The sequence below is a fragment of the Neophocaena asiaeorientalis genome, unplaced genomic scaffold, assembly GCF_003031525.2.
Source record: "Neophocaena asiaeorientalis asiaeorientalis breed wild unplaced genomic scaffold, Neophocaena_asiaeorientalis_V1.1 scaffold131, whole genome shotgun sequence".
Taxonomy (NCBI): Eukaryota; Metazoa; Chordata; class Mammalia; order Artiodactyla; family Phocoenidae; genus Neophocaena; species Neophocaena asiaeorientalis.
The window spans coordinates 874,739-894,303 of NW_020173201.1; the positions used below are offsets into that span (position 1 = coordinate 874,739).

At 36.5% G+C, this 19,565-nt stretch overlaps 1 protein-coding gene and 1 long non-coding RNA gene across 7 annotated transcripts in view; one reads left to right on the plus strand and one right to left on the minus strand.

The window, feature by feature from the left end:
• The window catches only part of RNLS (renalase, FAD dependent amine oxidase), a 266,454-nt gene that overhangs the window by 83,397 nt on the left and 163,492 nt on the right, over positions 1-19,565 (plus strand). The window lies entirely within an intron of this gene.
• Positions 1-19,565, minus strand: part of LOC112399585 (uncharacterized) — a 443,663-nt gene that overhangs the window by 82,946 nt on the left and 341,152 nt on the right. For 2 of the 6 annotated variants that reach the window (XR_003003256.1, XR_003003257.1), the window contains exon 6: positions 2,128-2,265. The exons of the other annotated variants lie outside the window; for them this stretch is intronic. This is a non-coding gene — a long non-coding RNA (uncharacterized LOC112399585). The remainder of the gene's footprint in view (positions 1-2,127; positions 2,266-19,565) is intronic. 6 annotated transcript variants of the gene reach the window in all.

Here is a 19,565-nt window from a genome sequence, read left to right on the forward strand (position 1 = left end):
CCAACAGGGGGGGGCCCCCGTCCCCCCAAAAAAAAAAAAAAAAAAAAAAAAAATAGCTAACTTTTATTGAGTACTTATGAATTAGGTATAGTATTTAGTATATATAAATCCATCTCGCATCGTCTCCTGAGTTAAGACCATAGTGTCGCTATATAGATAGCTGTTTATGTAGGGTAAGGGAAAGCAAATGTAATTCATCTACTTTCTAGACATGGTTACACTTTTATTACATATCTTCTGCTACTACACTGCTTGTGAGTAATCTCTTCAAGGGATGAGTAAGATCATAGGAATAATATAACAGTCAAGCTAAACTTTTTGAAAAGGGTGGTGATTTAAAATATGTCTTTGGATTAAACACCAATGAGTGAGCATTATATTTTTCTCAGTTTCAGAGAAATACCAACACTAAGTAGCATGATTTGCTTGCCTTAGCTTGTATCTGCAGTTTTGAAGAACTGCTTTTATCCTGAATGAAACTAAACAGTGATATAAAAGTTGGAGTGCAACTCTAAAAAACCCAGGCGACTGCAGTAGTATTAACCCATTGTGAATTCCTAAACGATAGTCCAGAACTAACTCCCAAAGTTATCCAGAGAAAAGTTTATTTCTAGTTTAGAAAATATAGACCTCCCAAGAGCAGATGAGTTCATTCAGCTCTAGAACATGTCTGACATAAGTGCTGGAACAAGTTATATAATTGTCTTAATTCCAGTGTTCCAAGTGAGACACGTGGCCCTGCTCACTGTCTCTAGCGGAGTTAGCGTGGGAGATGATTCCTCCAGTGAAATAATGAATCAATGGCCTCCTGTTCAGACTACCGCAGGAGCTAACATGTATTTGAGAATGAGCTCTCAAATTTCATGTCCTGTTAGTCAAAAGTTCCATTTGGTGCATCAACAGAAATGGCTGCTCAGAAAAACACTATTAAAATTGTACTCTAACCATAACCAGAGCTTTGCTCTCATTAAATCTTTACAGGTTCATTGTAAAGGGTATTTATGATTATACACCATCATAATTCTTTCTGCATGCCTCTTCCTGCCAATAGGAAAATTTCTAAAAACTTGCATGTCTTATAAATATATGCAGAAGGTTATTACTCCCTCCTTCTGTTTGACACTTGTCTTTAGACTGTAGTACATCCTTCTTGCTTGTCTGCCTATTTCTTACATGTACTTCTCAGGATCTCAGCTGGATGATAAGCAGGGCTCCCTGAGGGCTTCGGGCATATGAGGACATACGCGCTAGGACAGAGCTGGAAGAAATTGATTGCTGAGATGGTGGGGGAGGGAAGGAGCCTAAAAAGCTTCTTGAGGAATAACTCAGGCCATGTCCACTTCTGGGATTCATGTCTGTCTAGTTACTGTGGGGGTGGTCCAAATAAATCTATTTGCAGAGCAGCTGTGAAACCTCCTGTGAGGGGGTAGGAAAGGAGGAGAATACATCCAATGCCCAGCCCTGAATAAAAGGCCAGCCCTGTCAAAGCAGTCACAATAACAAATATTTTTTGTAAGAGCTTGTAACATATTAGCTGTTACAAACACAGGCTTGAGTCCTAGGGGCAGAGAGAGAACTATAAGGAGATGCTGAATGGCCATTTTCACTAAATTTGGAACTCATTGGAACCAAGAAATCCTGCTTTAAAACCCATCTAACAGTGTTAATCAAATAGGAGCCTTTGCATCCCAGGGATCAAGACAGTCACTGGCAGGGAAGTGCAGTGCCCAGCTAAGGAACAAAAGAAATATTGTGCTCAGCAGAGCAGTGCAGACTGGTGAGTGCCTTGCTGCTGCTGCCAGATCTAGTGAGCAACAGTGGAATCTTCCACATGCGTTGCACTTTTACCCTCATCTTCTAAAAGTAAGGACATCCTTCTACAGAACCACACTACCATTGTTAAACCTGCAGTCACTCCATAATTTCATCTAGTATTTTGTCCATATTCAGATTTCCCCAGTTCTCTCAAATTGTCTCATGGCTGTTTTTTCCTGGGATCCAATCAAAGTTCATCAACTCTATTAGTTTGTTCTTTCCAGAGAATTTTTCATTGTTCATTTTGAAATAATTTCAAACGTAGAAAAAAAGACGCAAGAATAATGCAAAAAATCCCTGTATATCTCTCACCTGGATTTTCCAAATGTTAACACTTTACCACATTTGTTTTATCAATCTCTGAACTGTTAGTAGGTTGCAGGGTGATGCCTCATATCCACAAATATTTCAGTGTGTACTTCCTCAAAACAAGGACATTTTCTTACATAGCTGTAATACAATTGCCAAAATCAGGAAATTAACATGGATACAATATGATTGTCTAATCTACAGACTTTATTAATATTTTGCCAATTGTCTCAGTAATGACCTTTATAAAAAAATTTTTTTTATTCTGCTCCAAGATTCAGTCCAGGATCACATGTTACATTTAGTTGTCACGTCTCTTTAGTTTTCTTTAATCTGGAATGGTTTCTCAGTTTTTGTCTTTCATGACCTTGATATTTTTGAAAAGTTGAAGAGTTGTGAACAGCTGTGATACAAAGTGCCTCTTGATTTTGGTTTGTCTGATGTTTCCATATGATTAGATTCAGGTTTTGCATTTTGGATTTGGATGTGATATTGTGTTGTTCTCAGAATATTATGTTTAGACAACACATGATATTGACTTATCCCATCACTGGTGATGCTAACCTGATGGTGTTAATTGGTGGTGATCACTTGGTTCAGGTACTGTTTGTCAGATTTCTCCACTGTTAAGTTACTATTTTCCTCTTTGTAATTAATAAGTAATTTGTAGGGAGATACTTTGAGACTATGTAAATATCCTCTTTCTTAACCAACTTTCCACCCACTAGTTTTAGCATCCATCAATGATTCTTGCTTAAATCATATCCAGATAAATTTTATTCCTTTGACCAGGACTTTACTTTGTTCTCTCCTGAATGGCTTCACAAACACTATTTTATTTTATTTTTTGGTTCTTTCATTCTGCATTTATTTATTTATTTATTTTATTTTTTAACATCTTTATTAGAGACAAACACTATTTTATAAATCTACTTTACTCAGAGTTTCTTCCAAAATCCTAGTTGGCTCCAAAAATCTTTTTATAGTAGATTAAGAGTCCAGGTGTTGTTGTGTCTCTTCCTCCTCACACCTTCCCTTTGGACAGGTGCTTCCACTCTCCCAGAACTTTTAGTGGCATAAGCCATCAGTTTGTTATATAAGATATTTCGCATGACATTTCTGCTTTGTCCTAGTTTTTCTCCTCCCTCTTCCTGGTTTTTGACAAAAAAACCCTTTCTTTTTAATGCCCACATCCTCAAATATGTCTACTTCTCTTTCTCAAGTTTAGGGCTTTGACATCTTTCTTTGTAAAAGACTTTCCTGTTGTTAGTTGTTGTTTTAAATCCAAGGCTTTTATTCTCCAAATCTGCCATTTTATTTATTACATCCTTTTTGTGTCTCTCCCATTTTAACTTTCGAAAATTACCTTCATCAAGCTATTTAAAGTCTCTTTCAGTGTGGGCTACTGGAATTTGAAGCCTGCTTCTCTATGGTTGTTCCTACTTTTGTCTTGAAACGCTAAAACATGAAAATAAGCTAATTCTGTACTGTTCTTGTCTGCTTCCAGCAAACTGACTTGTGTTCTTTTTCTGTATTATTCTTTTTTTTCCTTCAGGTTGTGTTTCTCCAATATTTTCAACAAGTTCAGTTTGTCTTTCAAAACAGCTTTGAACTCACTTTTTAAAATTAATTTACTCATTTTCCATTTACCTCATATTCTGTATCCTCCCCCAGCCTGTGTAGCTAGCTGTTAGCAGTCAAGTTCATTCTCACTGGGGCTCATTATATAGCCTATTCATTTTTCCCTTCCCTTGCATTTTCATTTTGATATGTTTCCCAGGGAAGCAATATATTCAATTTGAGATTCTCAACCTTTAGTGTACCTATTCTTTCCTCCCTTTTAGAATGCCCCACAGTTTGGCCATCTCCATAGCTATATCTGTATTCCCACAAAAATTCCATATAGTTGCCCTCTTAAAAAATACTAGGTAAATTGTAGTTCTCAAGCTTGAACACTTCCCAAGCTGTACACCATAGGGAAATTCTCTTTTGAAATTTTTTTTGAGATCCATTTCTTGATCTGTTTAGCATGTATTTGCCTCTCCCAGCTTTAACCTTTCTCTTCCGTGAAATCAAGTATTCTTTAAAAGGAATCCAGGACACTTCCCTGGCAGTTCAGTGGTTAGGACTCCGGGCTTCCAGTGCGGGGGGGTGTGGGTTCGATTCCTGGTTGGGAAACTAGGATCCACATGCTGCATGGAGTGGCCAAAAAATTAAAAATATGAAAAGGAATCTAGTTTGTTGTGTGTTGCATGTGGCAAAGGGAGGTGGCACATGATCACAGATAGCCTTTGAAAGCTTTGAAATTGTGGCAGATTTTAGTCATTTTTCTTGGGAGAGAGTTTATGGTTTCATCAAATTCTTAAAAGCATTCTGTCTCCCGTTCTCAAGTCCTGGCTCAAGTTCATATTCTCTAGTCAAAAAGTCAATCGGGCTATTTTTTTTCTGCATTTCAGTACCTAAAGAAGTAAATCATCAGGCCACAGAGTCCTCCTTCTCCTATGCTATTCCTGAAGTGTGCACTGGGTTTAGCCTTTGCTAGGTTAATGAAATTCTAAATAGTTTTCTTGGAAGTTTTGGATCCTTTTCTCATAATATAATCCACCAAGGGATCCCAGATGTACAATTTGAAAATCCTATCAATTCCTTAATTCCAGGGGTTTTAATTACTGAATTTAATTCATGCAGTATAGTTTGTAATCACTCTATTGGGCAATTGCCCTCTGCTTTCATAGATAATTTCAAATAGTTTTTCCTTAAAGTGTACTTCTGGGGTACTCCTCCCCTTCCAGAAGCTGCATAAGTGTTCTCTCCCCTCTTCCTTCTATCCCCTTTGCCTTCTGCACCCCATATGGAAGGCAAAGTAGACAAGTTAAAAATGTTTGCCTTCTTTCCCTTTTTGTCTTCTGCATCTCCCATCACAACTTTTAAAAACTGCTTTCCTCTGTCCTGCCCCAGTTTTTCAAATACATTCTGCCTTTCTTCCTTTCAAAATTCCCACTTGAAGATGACACTCATCAAAATCCTAAACCAAAAGAAAAAATGCTAAGGTACACCCTCTCATTTCCACTCCTGTTGCCCTTGATCTTGAATTCCTTTGTTAGTTAGGCTTCCCCCTAACTAAATCCAGACCAAGTTTTCCTCCCGTTTCTCCCCTTTTCTTTTCTCTACTCCTTCCTAAATACCCACTTCTACCCATACACTGCCCTCTCTCATTTCCATTTCTGCATTCTCCCCTTCCTCCCCAAATTTCCCTCCTCTCCACCCGCCACTGGTAGCCCCTTTTGATTTCCCTTCTTTTCGCTATGCTCCACTCACTTAAATGAAGATTATTTATTTTGACACAATGTCTGGGAGGTAGTGAGAGCAAATGTATTATATGCTACATTTTACAAACATAATAACTGAAGTTTGGAATGTTTAACTTACACATCTAACACAACCCGTTGTCTAAGACTTACAGACCCAAAGCTCCCTTGTCACACTCAGTTTATCTAATGATCTCCCCTCCTTCTTGGGTCTAAAGAAGAAGATAACAAATTCAAGCTATTAACTATTTTTCTCAAGTCATACCAACATCTGTGTGCATCTTTCTCAGAAAGATAAATTTTATATTTTTGTAATAAGTAAAACGTGCAATGATTGAAAAATCTCTATACAAAATCTTTGTCCAGAATTTGTAACAGTTTATTGTCTAACGTTGCTTCTTAAAAACAGAGCAGGATGTTTTAACATATCTAAAATTAGGTAGTGGAAATAGGATTGTACCTGTTGTAGTAGAGGTTATTAAAAAAGTATAGAACACCTTTCACAATAAAAGCAGATGCTGAATTGGAGGCAAATCTCAATGTCTAACCTACAAAAAGTTAAGGCGGGGTGGGGGCGGGCGGGCGGCAGGGATGTGTCCAAATTTGTTCAGACAAAGAAAGAAATTGGTAATATTTGAATGTTGCTTATTATTCTCTTGAATATAGAATATAAGTACAGCAGAGTAACTGTTTAGCTGGTTTCCAGAAATTTCCACTTGATTGTTTAATTTAAAAGAATCAACAATTAAGTCTGGCCTAGAGAAAAGTTCATTACTGATTTTGATAGGCACCTATCAGAGTTGTCGCAAATTACACAGCTAGTAAAGCAATGGGACCGGGACTTGGGCCAAGTTCTCCAGTCCCAGATCTAATGGTCTTCTGATAAATCCCCATCATCATTGGTAATATTAGCCTTTGAAAGCAAGTCTGTGTCAGGCTAGGTTTTTTTTTTTTTCTAACATCTTTATTAGAGTATAATTGCTTTACAGTGGTGTGTCAGTTTCTGCTTTATAACAAAGTGAATCAGTTATACATATACATATGTTCCCATATCTCTTCCCTCTGCATCTCCCTCCCTCCCCCCTCCCTATCCCACCCCTCTAGGTGGTCACAAAGCACCGAGCTGATCTCCCTGTGCTATGCAGCTGCTTCCCACTAGCTATCTATTTTACATTTGGTAGTGTATATATGTCCGTGCCACTCTCTCACTTTGTCCCAGCTTACACTTCCCCCTCCCCATATCCTCAAGTCCATTCTCTAGTACATCTGCATCTTTATTCCCGTCTTGCCCCTAGGTTCTTCTGACCATTTTCTTTTTTTTTTTAATTCCATATATATGTGTTAGCATACAGTATTTGTTTTTCTCTTTCTGACTTACTTCACTCTGTATGACAGTCTCTAGGTCCATCCACCTCACTACAAATAACTCAGTTTCGTTTCTTTTTATGGCTGAGTAATATTCCATTGTATATATGTGCCACATCTTCCTTATCCATTCATCTGTTGATGGACACTTAGGTTGCTTCCACGTCCTGGCTATTGTAAATAGAGCTGCAATGAACATTTTGGTACATGACTCTTTTTGAATTATGGTTTTCTCAGGGTATATGCCCAGTAGTGGAATTACTGGGTCGTATGGTAGTTCTATTTTCAGTTTTTTAAGGAACCTCCATACTGTTCTCCATAGTGGCTGTATCAATTTACATTCCCACCAACAGTGCAAGATCCCCTTACCTGACTTTTGTGTGTGTGTCTACTGGGCATATGTGGGGTAGCTCTTGGCATTCATTTTATACTATAACGACAAGGTATAATCAGTGTTATTTTAGTTTAATTTTAGAATCAGCGGTCAAGACATTGTCATCTAAATGTCTTTCAGGGTTTTCCATCTTGCTTGTGTTCTGCTAGTGTTCAGAACTGTTTGGGAATATTTTTATAACCCAGTCGCCAGCAGCGGTAAAAGGCAACATGAACAAATATAACTTTGAATGACTTCACCTCCTCCATTACACCTAAGGAGAAAATCAGGGTAGTTGAGATTTGTGCCTTTCAAGTTGTTGCAGTTATAACAAAAAGGGAGGGCAGAAAACAGGACAGGGGAAAGAGAGAGAGAGAAAGAAGGGAAACCCACATTTTTTTTTAAAAGACCTAAATTCATAGATATAACCCTGCAATAAGGTGGTGGTCTTGTGCTGGTTTGTAAATTATAAGAACAAGTATAGCACTCATCATTTAAAAAATAAAGATATGTTCAGGGGAGAAAAAACAATGAAAAACTTACAAATTAGAAAGAGATCTAGGGGAGAATAATTTGCTGAGTGTTAAAAAAAAATCACAGAATAATTGATGTCATATTGTAGCTATTTACTGACTAATAACTGATGCTCAATTTACATGCTTCCCTCTGTTCCTATATATAGTTTCTGTTAACATCAAAAGATACTCTGCATGATATGGGGAAAAACAAGATTATAATATGCTTAAGCCTTTATTAAATATCCATTTACTACATTTCTTATCTAATTTGCCAGGATATCAGAATATATACCATTGGTGAAAAAAAATTATAATAAATGTAACTCCCATTAAATATCCATTTATCATCTCTCCTAACTATTCATCAGATTATCATAATGGTCTATTTAAAGCTGGCTTGCAAAAAAACACATGTCAGGACCAGAGATGACTTGTGCTGGTGAGCTAGTGAAAAATAAAGGTCCATTACATTGACTTAATTTCTTACATAACAGAAAAAGTTGACTAATGTAATATGTCAGTTATTGTAGGTAACACTTGTCCACAAATGTTTTAGGTTATGAAATATATTTAACTAGTTTCATACTTTTATTCTCTTTCCAAATTTAAAAATCCTAAACTCAAAACTTTATACAGGGGGAAAGGGGACTGCTGTAAACATTGGAAGAGAAGAGAAAATATCATGTCTTTAAGTTTGATCATTCTCCTTCTTTCAGGAACCATCTACAGATAGTCTTTTAGTAAATATTTGGGGATGATGAGGTTGAAAAAGATTAGGTAACTGCACACCCACAAAACTTGGGAGAAAAGTCATGTTGAAAAAAAAAAAAAAGCAAGTCAATATTTTACATTTTACTCTTGTGAATACATTAGCAGCTTGCATGCCATTTCCCAGAGCTACCCCTAATGGCTGTGTTTTGGACTTTTTCTGATGTTTCTTAAGAGGACTAGATGCTACGTCAAACATTACTTTCTAAAATGAAGTAGAGCATCTTTCCCACAGTGTATCCTAGGAAATGTTCTGCAGGCTGGAGGATGATGGGACTGGGAGTCGAGTTCCTGATAAAATGAGATTGTTAGGTTCTCACACAGTCTGTTTTCCTCTGGACATACATAATGCATGTTTATAAAATTCTTCTGTATGGCAAACTATTTAACTTTGTTTATCCCAACTCTTCTCAAACCTACTTTTTTTTTTTTTTTTTACCATTTTAACCTTTTATTTTATTTTACCTTATTTTGAAAATTCTCTTTTACTCTAATACCCTTTAACATCTCTAAGAACTAGCACCCTCACTTTAGGAAACATTGGACTAGCCTTCATTGTCATGGTCCTTCATTGCTTTCTTTTCACATCATTGCTACCTCTTCAAGATCTGCGGTGCTATCAGTGATGATTATAACGGGTAGTTAATGCTCCTTTTCCTTCCACATATTCCACAGATGCAGGGGGCTGTCAACATAGTACTCTCAGCACTGCTTGATTATGATGAGGAAATACTAATAAATGAATAGTTTATTAATAAAAAATTAGTTGGATACCTTTAATACAGTTTTGAAATACAGGCCAGAGTGCTAAATAGGCTTTCTGGGTATAGTTAGTTAGTTAGTTAGTTAGCTCATGTGTATTCAAGAGACAATAGAAACTGATAGAATAGAGTCCATTTCAATCCAATTTGGGGGTTCACAACAAAGGAAAATATTTCTAATAAGGTTTTGAAATGCCCCAGGGTTTTGGTTGTTTTTTCCCTCCTATTTTAGGCTTTAATATGTTACAACTCCTAGGCGGTTTGCATGCTGTGGCCTAATCATGTAGCTTTAGTCACTTCATGAAATTTTACAAGAAAAACAAAACTTAAAATTTTGAAAATCCCAGTTTTAGGTAAAAGAGATTGGTATTTTGATGCTCTATGGTACAACCTTAGAATTCTGAGAATCTGAAGAGGCTGTGCATCAAAATAAATAAAGTTTAAAAAATAAATATGTCATATTTTTAAGTAGGTTGTTGCTGTAACTTGCAGTCCATAAAGTTATTTTTAGGAGCGCTAGAACATATACTCCTGGAAAATGTATGTTTACATTTGCTACAGTAAACAGGATTCTTGACTTTTAAAAACATAAACAACTTTCTGTATTATCTGATCTCTTTTAGTAATTTATCATCATAGTTGTGGCTAATGTTCACTTTGTGTGCACACAGTTCTTTTATGTAAAGATTATAGGAGCTCCCACTCATAAGCTTAAAAAGTTAGAGATGAGAAAGTCCTTCAGTTGAAACTTATGCAATAGAGAATTAGCTACAACTAAAGCAACTGCGTACTACATGTACTTCTTTTAAAATAACCTCAGACTATTTGATATTTAATAAACTTAGAGATCACATTGTGGAGAATTATCTTGAGGCACTGCAAAGTAATTTCACTAATTCAGTTTCTAAAGGTAAATGTTTTGCTACGGCTTGCTCCAAAATCAGCTTAAACCATGTCTTTTGGATGACTATTAGGAGCACAAATTGAAATTACCATTTCACAACATAATTTTTCCCTATAAAATCTAGCCAAAGGGCTTCCCTGGTGGCGCAGTGGTTGAGAGTCCGCCTGCCGCTGCAGGGGACACGGGTTCGTGCCCCGGTCCGGGCGGATCCCACATGCCACGGAGCGGCTAGGCCCGTGAGCCATGGCCACTGAGCCTGCGCGTCTGGAGCCTGTGCTCCACAACGGGAGAGGCCACAACAGTGAGAGGCCCGCGTACCGCAAAGAAAAACAAAAAAATCTAGCTAAAAATCCATACAGAAAGTTTAGTTTCAGAAGTTTTAAGAGACTTCTCATGTTATTCTAATCAATATTCCAATACAGCTGGTCCCTGTAGCCATACAATGGACAGCCTGCTAGCAATATCTCACCTCTAGTTGCTCAATACAGAAAATCAGTAATTCATAAAAGAGTCTGTAGTTCAATCAAGGCCAGACTTTTGAATTTTCTTTCTTGTCTCACAAGAAATTACAGCCTGAATACCCTGCTCTGATGTAAAAGAAACTAGAATACAAATTGATGGTCTTAAAATCTCAGATGATGAGCTGAGTCTTACAGAGCCAACAGACATGACTGGTTGAATTTGCCGACATGAGCATCTGTGCAACAGGACTAATGCATGACGTGGCCCTCTCTGCAAGAGGTATCTGTTCTTGTGAGAAAATGGGGACTCAAATTGATGACGTCCTTGCTATTAAGTTCCAATTTAAATCACCTTGGGAAACATAGGCTCCGCATCCATTTTGGCTTTGTACTTGTTTACACAAAGGGAACAGATTCAAAGGACTCGAGTTCTAGAATTCATACCGGCCTCATCACAGGGAGCTATGGTTTGATGTTCTTGTTCTCAATTTATTGCCAGGGTCTGAGAACCTGGGTACCATGGTGATAAAGTGCCACTGAAATACATAGGTAATCAGTCAGTGTACTGGAGGATTGATTTCTTTCTTTTCTTTTCTGACAGACAAAAGCAATCTTCTTAGAAGCAACGGAGTAAGAGGACACTTACCATTTGTTATGAGAATAGTAATGATAAAGGCAAAGATGCAATTTAATTAATAACTTCACCTGGGCAGTGACTAGCTCCAGGGAACTGAAAGTATTGGAAACCCTAATTGACCTCTCCCATAAAGAACACAGGCCTCTCTTCTCCCATTTTTAAATTGGAAGATATCAGAAAGACCAATCATTTGCTCTCAAGCTGACTTCTGATCCATAATGGAATTGTGACCAGGACTTAGAACTCTCAGATTTCAAGGCAAGACTGCTGTATACATTATGTCTTATTACATATAATGATCCTCACTTTAACCATTTGTCTGTCCTGAAGAGCACATCGCAATTTAAAAGAGGCCAGGCAGTCCGAACTGACTACAAAGATTTTTTTAAAAATCTTTTAAATATTCAGATGCATACACTTTATTTTAAATGTTGGCTACTTTGCCATTCGCAACTATGACCCAAATTCCTCCCTTAAATGTTTTAATTGAAGCCAAATTACTTCACTTTCTGTCTTTACATAAGAATGTAGCACACTCATTGCTATGACAGTAATCACAGAAAATTTGGCTTCTGGTACTTTTGCTCTCTTAGCCTTCAACTTCTCTTTTTTCATATTTATTTCATTTTTCATTCCACTTTCTCATAGTTTAATATTATAGTTTCTCTAATTTATTCATTGGTCTTTAAAGTTATCTCTGAAGTTTTTAACAGGTGACATATGGCCATTTTTTCCTTAAACAAATTTATTGAGGTATATTTGACATACAATAAACTGTACATATTTAAAGTGTGCAACCTGATGAATTTTATATGTATAAATTTTATATACAAAAGCACTTACGATAGTGATTATACCCATAATTCCCAGAAATTTCCACATGATTCTGTGTAATCCATTCCTCCTCCCATCCTCCAGCCCTTGCATTCCCAGGCAACCACTGATCTGCTTTCTGTCTCTATAGATACGTTTGCCTTTTCTAGAATTTTATATAAATGGAATCATACAGTCTGTACTCTTTTTTGTCTGTTCTTTCACTCAGCATAATTATTTTGAAAGTCATCCTCATTATTGCAGGTATCAATAGTTCATTCCTTTTTAATGATTATTAGTATTCTATGTATGGGTGTATAGTAGTGCATTTATTCATTCATCTCTTGATGGATATTTGGGTTGTTTCCAGTTCGGGGTTATATCAAACTGCTATGACCATTTGTGTGCGAGTCTTTGTATGAATATGAATTTCCCTTTTTCTTGGATAAATACCTGGGAGTGAAATGAGTCGATCATATCTTAGGTGCATGCTTAATTTTTTAAGAAACTGTCTAGTGGTTTTCTAAATTATTATACCATTTTACATTTTCACCAGCAGTGTATGAGAGTTTCAGTTCTTCCACCTTCCCTCCACCTTCTTGCCAACCTGGAATATAGTTAGGCTTTTTCATTTTAGCCATTCTAATAGGTGTGTATCTCATTGTGATTTTAATTTACATTTGCCTAAAGACTAATAATGCAGTGCATCTTTTCATGTGCTTATATGCCATCTGTATATCTTTGGCAAATGTCTATTCAAATCTTTTGTGCATTTTTTATTTGGTTGCTTCTTTTCTTATTTTTGAGTCTTGAGAACTCTTTATATATATATTAGATTCAACTCCTTCATTAAATGTATGCCGTGTAAATATTTTCTCTTAGCCTGTGGCTATCTTTTCCTCTCCTTAACAGTATCTTTTGAAGAGGAGAAGTTTTTTCATTTTGAAGGAGCAGAATTTATGAATTTATTCTTTTATAATCATATCTTTGATGTCACAAAGATTTTTCTCAAACTTTACTTCAAGAAATGTTATAGATTTTAGGCCTATGATTCACTGTGAGTTAATTCTTATATCTAGTATAAGGTATGGAACAAAGTTCATATTTTACATATGGATATCTAGTTGTTCCAGAACAACTTATTGAAAAGACTATTCTTTCTCCACTGACTTGCCTTCGCACCATTGTCAAAAATCAATTGACTGTATATGTGTGGGTCAATTTCTGGACCCTCTATTCTGTTCCATTAGCCTGCTTGTCTGTCTTTACACCAGTGCCACACTGTCTTCATTACTATAGCTTTATAATAAATCTTGTAATCAGGTAATGTTATCCCTCCAGCTTTGTTCTTCCTTTTTGAAGTTGTTTTGTCAATTCTGGGTTCTTTGTATTTCCAAATAAGTTTAAGAATTAGCTCTTCAATTTATTCCAAAAAAAACTTGTTGTGATTTTGGTTGGGATTTTTTTAATCTATAGATTAATTTGGGGAGAATTGACATCTTAACAATATTGAGTCTTTTGACCCATGAACAAGCATCAAATAATAAATGCTTAGGGATAAATCTGACTGTGTGTGAGATACATACACTGAAACCACAGAACATTGCTGAGAGAAATTAAAGACCTGAATACATATATTTCAACTGGCCATTTAAAAAATTTGTCATGCTTTATTTGCCTTGTGTTTTTTTTTCTCCCTCTCTGCTTGTAGTCCAACTTCAAAGAAATTAAGATATAATAACTTTAAAGGTGTGCTATTTGTCTCTACCTTCAGTTACTAATGAAAAAATGATTGATGGAAAGTTTAGAAAAGGGTTGTTTATAAATAAATTATTCATAGAATCATTAGCTGCTGTATGTATTATCTAGGCACTTTGTTCTTTCTCTTCTTCATTTTTTTTCTCTACTTCTGGCACTTTCACTTCTCATTAGTGTCTTCTGGGGTAGATAGGAATAGAGAGAAGAAATGAGATGAAACTAATAAATTCTTTTTTCCCTGTTCTTAAAAGCCTTTATGGAAAAAGAGATTGAATGCTGTGTTTAGGGATTTCACTTATCTTTTCTGTCCCCATTCTGTGCCCCACATTTCCATAGACGAGTGATGATTGGCAATAGTAGGAAAGTACAAATATGCACATTTAAATATCAAATGCTGCCTTCTAAATTTGTTAATGTGTTTTATCAGTGAACACTCACAACATATGTGAAGTGCATTTCTCAAGAGTGAAGCCTATCTTTTTGAAGAAGATTTGTCATTATAATAAAGATTTAGAATTTTGAAATTTGTTAAATTATCTAATAGAGTTTGCTTGGTAGCTATTGAGATTAAAACAAGCTATTACTGAGAACCCTCATAAACTTTTATGTTATTCATACTTAGGATTAATAATTCTTATGAAAATTTGCTTTCAGTTCACATCTTATAAGAGAGTTGATATAAGTTACAGCTGATGTGTGTGTTACCAAGACATACTTTTCAGAATTGTGAGGTATAATAAGTTGAATATTATTTATGAGTATCTTCAACAAGGCATAATTAAAACTACGTTACTCTTGATAAAATAAAGAATACATATTGTGATACAGTATCCCTAATTATCTTTATTATATTCACTTAATTGTTAATTTGCAAAATTAGGTAAATTGCAAAAAATTCTCCATTATTACCACCAGTTTGTAAAGTTCTTGTGTAACTTAATTTAGAGTAAAATTACTTGCACAGTATAAAATATGAAGGTTATTTTTTCTTATTATGTAGTGTGGGTTTATTGATTCTCTAGGAGGAAGGGCTGTGAACAAAGAGAAGTAAGCACAGAATGGAACCTAGAACTTGTCAAGAAAAATTGTACTTGGTCTTTGAGAAACAGAAATATAAAAAACATAGCTGGAATAAAAGAAGAAATAGTTAAAGAACACCAAGATAATCATTTTGCAATATATACATGTATCAAACCATCATGTTATACACCTTAAACTTATACAATGTTATATATCAATAAATAGGTGGAGGGGAGAGTACCAAGAAGGATTAAATTTATTCAAATAAGCAGCTTTTGTGATGTGCCTCATGTGACATTTAGGGAACCTATAAATGTCATCAGGGAATCAGTAGCTATCATTTTGAAAAATCACAGTTAACAGGAAATTTTTCTACATAGCCTTTAGGAAACGTATCCATCTTAAAATAAAGGAAATTTAAAGGTGAAATTCTGCCAACATTCACTGCAAACCTATTATGTTTTAAGTGCTGGAATACAGAGATAAAGTAAAAGTCCTGATTTCAAGGACTCCCAGCTGTGGCGAAGGGAAGAGCTTGGCAAATCCTCTTCCCAAAAAAATCAATTGTAAAACTGGACAAAACTTGTAAACAAACAAACAAACAAAAAAACTAACAAGAAACCATTTGTTCTGTAGAAAACCAAAATCATATAATAATCTGAGAAGCTTAATGCTTGAAAAACTATTGAATGTTAGATCTATCCATCAGAAAATAGAAGCTTTACTAACTCAAGGTGTTTGAGCACAACCTCAGTCCAGTCATTGGCTGACCATTAAATTATTCAGTCCCAAGGGTGACTCCTAGGGATCTAGGTTTAAAAGTTAGAACAAGAGTAATAAAAGAAAACTGAGCAGGGACATCAGGGCCTGCTCTCCACTGGGAGATAGATTTCACAGATTTAGCCCAGGCAAGTTGCTAAACAAAAAATAAACAACAACAATAAAAAGCAACAACAACCACTGCCATCAGGGGGAGAAGTCAGAATCCAGAGTTGCTGCAATATATTATCTAAAATGTTCAGTTTTCAGCAAAAAGTTAAAAGACTAGAAAGTGTGACTAAGAAAAGGAGCAGTCAGTAGCAATTGTCTCTGAGTATCCCCAGATGTTGGATTTAGTAAACAAAGACTTCAAAGCAGCTAAATGAAATCATTTTTAAAGAATTAAAGGAAATTATGACAATATGAATCAAGTAATAAATCTCAAGAAGTATGTAGAAATTATAAAAAGTAAAAGATTCAAATGGAAATTCTGAAGTTAAAAGTACAGCAACTGAAATGAAAAATTCACTAAAGTGACTCAAGAGCAGATTTGAGATGGCAGGAGAAAGAATCAGTGGACTTAAGACTGATCAATAGAAGTTATCCAATATGAAGAACACAGAGAAAAAGGACTGAAGAAAAATGGAGAGTTCCAGATCAAGATGGCAGAGTAGCAAGATCCTGAGCTCACCTCCTCCAATGGACACACCAGAAGTACAACTATATCCAGAATAACTCTCTCTGAGAAAGGCCTGAAGACTAGCAGAGCAGATTTTCTACAGCAAAGGATATAAGTGAAAGGCCACAAAGGAGGAGAAGAGATGCAGTCTATTCAGAATCCACATCCACATTGTGGTGACCTACAAGCAAGAGGGATATCACAGCCATAGAGGGCCTCCCTGAAAAGTGAGGGATTCAAGCCCCACATGGTGCTCCCCAGCCTAGGGGACTTGCACCTGGAAGATGAGCCCCCATAATGCCTGGCTATGAAAACCAGCAGGGCTTATGTCTGGGAGAGATGGAGGGGTGTGGGAAACCAAGACTGTCACATACAAACTCACTGTCTCCAAGTTCCAGCACAGAAGCAACAGCTTGAAAAGCACTTGGGTCATACAAGGAGATTCCTTGACTGATATTAGGGTGGGTACCTGAGGGGCAGGAATCTAGTGGAACTTTCCCTGGAGACATAAGCCCTGGTGAGTGCCATTTTTTTGTACTTTCCTTCCACCTAGCTGACCTGGCATTGGCAGGCACCATTTCTGTCACTCTCAGTCAACCTACCTAACACCATGTGCCCCCCCTGGCATTCCCATGAGGACCCAACCCACCCACCCTGTCTGGCCCCTTCAAAGCAGCTCCATGGAAACAGTAAAAAAGTAAAAAAAAAATTTTTAAGTTAAAAAAAAAAAAAAAAGCAGCTCCAGCCCCACCCCATCTGGTGGTGCCCCTCCAAAGCAGTCTCAATCAGTGCTGATCCCCCTCCAAAGCAGCTCCCACCTTGGGGGCTAGATACAACCTATCTTGACAGGCAGCCTTAGCTGGCACCAGTGCCTTTCTAAAACAGCTGTCACTTCAGGGGACCAGTCCTGCACACCAGTGTGCCTACAACAGTCTCAAAAGGCCTTGCTGCCAGTTGCACCAGGGAACAGCCCCACAAATCAATGCACTAGCAGCAGTCATGGCTGGACCTCCCAGTCAGCTGTGCTGGGGGCCTGCCCTGCCCAACAATCAACGTACAGCAGTCGCAGCCCAACCACAACAGAAGGAGGCATGCAGCCCACACAGAGGATACCCCTGGAACACCTGGCTTTGGTGACCACAGGTGATTGTACCATGGAGCCCCATAATTGTGCCATGGAGCCCCACAGGACACCTTCTACATAAAGCCACTATTTCAAAACTGAGAGATATAGCTCATATACCTAATACATAGAAACAAATACAGAGAGTTAGGCAAAATGAAGAGAGAAAGGAATACCTTCCAAACAAAAGAATAAGACAATACCTAAAAGAACTAAATAAAACAGAGATAAGAAATTTACCAGATAAAGAGTTCAAAATAACAGTCATAAAGATGCTCACAAACTCAAGAGAAGAATGGATTAACTCCGTGAGAACTTTGAGATAGAAAATATAAAAAAAGAGCCAATCAGACTGAAGAATATACTAAGGGAAATGAAAACTACATCACAGGGAATCAACAGAAGATTAGAGGACACAGAAGAATGGATCAGTGATCTAGAAGACAGGGTAGTGGAAATCACCCAATTGAAAAAGAAAAAAGAACTTTAAAAATGAGAATAGTTTGAGGGACCTTTAAGACACATCAAGCATACTAACATTCACATTTATAGGGGTTCCAGAAGGGACAGAAAACCTATTGAAGAAATAATGACTGAAAACTTCATTAACCTGGTGAAAAAACAGACATCCAGGTCCAGAAACCAGAGAGAGTTCCAAACAATATGAAACCAGAGACCCAAACTGAGACACGTTGTAATTAAAATGTCAAAAGTTGAGGAGAGAATCTTAAAAGCAGAAAGAGAAAAACAGCTAGTTACATACAAGGGAACCCCCATAAGACTATCCACTTATTTTTCAGTAGAAACTTTACAGGCCAGAAGGGAGTGGCATGATATATTCAAAGTGCTGAAAGGAAAAAATTTACTTCCAAGAATACTCTACCCAGCAAGAGTATTATTTTGAATTGAAGGAGAGATAAAGAGTTTCTCAGACAAACAAAACCTAAAGGAGTTCATATCACTAAACTGACATTACAAGAAATGTTAGAGGGACTTCTTTAAATGGAAAGGAAGAAGCCATAATTAGAAACAAGATAATTGTAAAAGAACAAATCTTACCGGTAAAGGTAAACATATAGTAAAGGTAGTGGGTCAACCACCTATAAAGCTAGTATGAAGGTTAAAAGAGAAAAGTAGTAAAATTACCTATATCTAAAATAATTAGTTAAGCAATATACAAAACAAAAAGATGTAAAATATGACATTAAAAACATGAAACTGGGGTGGAGGTAAAAATGCAGTGCTTTTAGAATGCACTTTAACATAAACCATAAACTTAGAATAGACTGCTGTATACATATGTTGTAATATATGAACCTCATGGGTACCACAAATTAAAAACCTAAAACAGATAGGCAAAAAATAAAGAGAAAGGAATGCAAACTTAACACTAAAGCAAGTCATCAAATCACAAGGGAGGAGAATGAGAGAAGAAAGGAACAGAGAAGAACTACAAATAAATGGAAAGATACTATGTGTTTATGGATTGGAAAAATTAATATTGTTAAAATGTTCATACTACCCACAGCAATCTACAAATTCAATGTAACCTTATCAAGATATCAGTGACAGTTTTCACAGAACTGGAAGAAATAATCCTAAAATTTGTATGGAACCACAAAAAAACCCCTGAATAGACAAAGCAAGCTTAAGAAAGAACAAAGCTGGAGGTAGCATGCTCCCTGACTTCAAACTATATTACAAAACTATACTAATGAAAACAATAAGGCTCTGGCACAAAAACAGACACATAGATCAATGAAACAGAATGGAGAGCCAAGAAATAGACCCATACTTATATGATCAATTGACTTATGACAAATGACCCAAGAATATGCAGTGGGGAAAAGAAAGTCTCTTCAAAAATGGTGTTTGGAAAACTGGACAGCTGCATGCAAAAGAATGAAACTGGACCACTTTATTATTTCATATAGAAAAATACACCCAAAATGGATTAAAGACTTAAATGTATGACCTGAAACCACAAAACTCCTAGAAGAAAACATAGACAGTGTGCTCTTTGCCTTCAGTCTTAGCAATGTTTTTTGGATCTGTCTTCTCAGGCAAGGGCAACAAAAGCAAAACTAAACAAATGGGACTATATCAAACTAAAAATCTTTTGCACATGAAGGAAATCATCAACAAAATGAAAAGGCAGCCTATTGAATGGGAGAAGATATTTGCACATGATATA